Source organism: Poromitra crassiceps (assembly GCF_964638095.1).
Source record: "Poromitra crassiceps genome assembly, chromosome: 23".
NCBI lineage: Eukaryota > Metazoa > Chordata > Actinopteri > Beryciformes > Melamphaidae > Poromitra > Poromitra crassiceps.
Genome location: NC_139639.1, coordinates 3,133,347 through 3,136,888, shown reverse-complemented (window position 1 = coordinate 3,136,888; position 3,542 = coordinate 3,133,347). Strand labels below are relative to the sequence as shown.

The window sequence follows — 3,542 nt, the reverse complement described above, 5'->3', positions numbered from 1 at the left end:
ATTAACTTTGTCATCTTTAATTTCTCACATGGGAAAATAGCGGGCTATGCTATTATGATTCCGCTCTGGTAGAAAGAACTTTTGAACAAGATACAACAGCAAGAAACGAGGACATTATGGGGACCCACCTTTCTCCATCATCTGCGCGCTTTGCACACTTTGTAAGTTAAAGGGAACCGTCGTCGTGGTGGAAAGCTGGACTTGTTTTGAGAAGTAGCTCGCCCTTTTGCTCTGGAGAGATCAGACCACAATGACCACGATGCAAAGCAACAGCAGTGCCCCGGGGCTCTTGTTGGGGCTGGGTATGTGTGAAGGGGAGGCCGGGGAGCGCGACGGTCTCTCCCAGCAGGTGAACGACACCGGGCCAGCGGCCGCTTCTAGCCTCGCCAACCTGTCTCTGAACTGCTGGCTGCAGCTGCTCTCCAGGGAGTCCACCATGGAGCTCTACCCGGACAGCGCCAACCTGGCGGTAGGCTATACACTCTGGATGCGCACAGTTTAACCGCGGTGCTTCTCTTTTATTACAGAGAGTTCAGTTGTTTCAGACTTTTTTGATCAGCCATTCCATTTCTCCTGGTTAACTAATAGCTGTTTGTTAATTATGTTAATCTAACGTGATGTGTCTAAAATGTATTATTGCGGTTCAAAAACCCCCGAAGGAGTAGAACCCTCTTGAGTTTGTTAGCCAGTTTATTAGGCCTAACCTATTATTATTTACCTGCATCCTTGGATCAAATTGCTAGCCGGGATGACTGAAATGAAACTTGGCCCAATAAAATGATGTGCAAATCCTTCCCAAGAAATTATGAGCCCAATCATTTTTGGAAAGGCCACGCCCCTCACAACACAAGTGATTGACTTGAAATTTGACAGTTTTTTTGTTGTTGTGAATGTTGCAATGAAAAATGATTGATTTTGTAGTGGCTTTTCTGAAAAATTGCAATTGCAAAGTTTCATGTCATTTTTTTGCAGTAAAATTGCGGGAACTGGCAAAAAATTGGAAGTTGAGGGAAATTCTACTTTTCTCTAAAATTGCAATGCAATTTGCAAAGTTGTAGCCTATCTGATTTTTTGCTGTAAAACTGCAGGACCTTGCAAAAATAGCAAATTGGGGTGGCCAATTAGATTTCAGGGGTGGCCAGTGCCACTTGGCATGTCCAAGATTAGTCCTATATATCAGCATCACTGGTTCCTCCTTGCCACCCTGTGCATGCACAGATAATGAAAAGACTTGTATGTATTTGTAACCAGTGTTGGGCAAGTTACTTTCAAAATGTAATATAGCCTACTACTGTACATATTACTAGTTACTTTCATTTGAAAGTAATAAGTTACTTTACAATATTACTGTCCGTGTAGAGTAACTTGTTACTTATTACACTACTTTTGCATTACTTTCACCAAAATAACAGCAGTAGCAGAATGACATCGCCGCCCCGGAACCATCCAGAAAAAATAATTTAAACCGTCTTGAAGTCAGTGTAAACCGTCCAAGATTGTATATGTTTTCCTTTTCCTTTGTTATTGTCATGTATAGTGTTAATTTGCATAAGACAATAAGATAAGATAATTAATATTACTGAAATCCTATTTGTAATAAGTTATATTACTGAGTTACTGCTAAAAGTAATATATTACATGTAATATGTTACTTTTGAAATGAGTTACCCCCCAACACCGTTTGTAACTGAATGCGTTGCTTGCACCCTCTGGCAGGTACGGGTTGTCATTTCCGTGGTCTACCTGGTGGTGTGTGTCCTGGGGCTGCTGGGTAACCTGCTGGCCCTGTTCCTGCTCCACTCCCGCCACCGGGGGCACCAGTCCTCCATCGACTGCTTCGTGATGAGCCTGGCGCTGACCGACCTGCAGTTCGTCCTCACGCTGCCCTTCTGGGCCGTGGACACGTTGCTGGACTTCCGCTGGCCCTTCGGCCGCATCATGTGTAAGATCGTGAGCTCGGTCACCACGCTCAACATGTACGCCAGCGTCTTCTTCCTCACCGCCATGAGCGTGGCGCGCTACCGCTCCCTCGCCACCTCTCTGAAGATGGGCAGCCCGAGGAGCGCCGCGGCCCACGCCAAGTGGGCCAGCTTAGCCATCTGGACGGTGTCACTGGTGGCTACGCTGCCTCACGCATTCTACTCCACCACTGTCCAGGTTCGTTGCATCACACAGAAATAAAGGCCGGGCGATAATTCAATTATCGTCTTTTAATAGAATCGTATCGTGATCATATGAAGATATTTTAATATCGTGACACACACTAAATTGGTGATAACAAGCAAACTTTACTTAAAAAATCTCATAAAATGAAGTATGGTGGGAATATTATTTGAATTTATTATTATTTTGTTTGACATCGCACACCTAACATTCCCATTTGGTTCAAGGAGATTCATTATTTAACGTGACTTTGCATACATGAACCACATTGTGAAATATATTGATATAGAGATTTTTTTTATATATAATTATTTTTATTAGATATCGAGAAAAATCCATATGATTATTGTGATATTGATTTCAACCATAATCGCCCAGCCCTCCACAGAAAGAACCCAAATCTGAGACTGGCATCTTTTCTTGTTTTGCTTCCAGTACACAACCGCAAGTATTTAACATCCCTCAATGCACCTGTTTCTGTCTGCAGGTGTCCACTGATGACGAGCTGTGCTTAGTGCGCTTCTCTGACTCTGACTCAGGCCACTGGGACCCCCAAGTCCTGCTGGGACTCTATCAGACGCAGAAGTTGCTTCTGGGATTTGTAGTTCCCCTGGTGGTGATCAGCGTGTGCTACCTCCTCCTGCTGCGGTTCATCCTGAGCCGGCGCACCGTGGGCAGCGCCGTCGGCGGGGGTGTGACCGAGAGGTCCGAGTGCGAGCAGGGCCGCCACCGGCGCCGCTCCAAAGTCACCCGCTCTGTCACCATCGTGGTTCTGACGTTTTTCATCTGCTGGCTGCCCAACCAGGCCCTGACTCTGTGGGGGGTGCTGATCAAATTCGACCTGGCGCCCTTCAGCAAAGCCTTCTACAACGCCCAGGCTTACGCCTTCCCGCTGACTGTGTGTCTGGCCCACTCAAACAGCTGTCTGAACCCCGTGCTCTACTGCCTCATCCGACAAGAGTACCGGGCCGGTCTGAAGGCGCTTCTGGTCCGCGTTTCTCGCTCCATTCGGAACCTTTGCACCCTCGCCCTGAGGGGCAGGAGAGTGGAGGCGGTGCCACCCGTGCACGTTAGTATGCACAAAGAAATCAATATGTGATTTACGCCCACGACGCCAAATGACAGACTCTGTTATGAGTCCAGATTGTCTTGTGACACTACATAGTATGTAGTGTCATACATACAGATAAACTATTTTTTTTTATGCCATTATTGAACCAAGTCCTTGTTGTGTTCTATACCTGACTCAGATTGTGAGTAGACTATTATTGGCAAAGCCCCAAATCAAATTCGTTGATTTGGGGCTTGCACAGTGAAATGAGTCAGAGAAAGCTGTTCTTGGGACACTTGAGCCTACGTACGTACGCATGTAACGTTGT

General features: G+C 46.0%; 1 pseudogene across 1 annotated transcript; it reads left to right on the top strand.

The window, feature by feature from the left end:
- The first annotated feature begins 259 nt into the window (after positions 1 to 259).
- On the top strand, positions 260 to 3,262 carry LOC310797370 (relaxin-3 receptor 1 pseudogene; annotated as a pseudogene). The gene is made up of 3 exons: positions 260 to 469; positions 1,717 to 2,157; positions 2,651 to 3,262. The product of its transcript is annotated as a relaxin-3 receptor 1 pseudogene (transcript).
- The last annotated feature ends 280 nt before the right edge of the window (positions 3,263 to 3,542 follow it).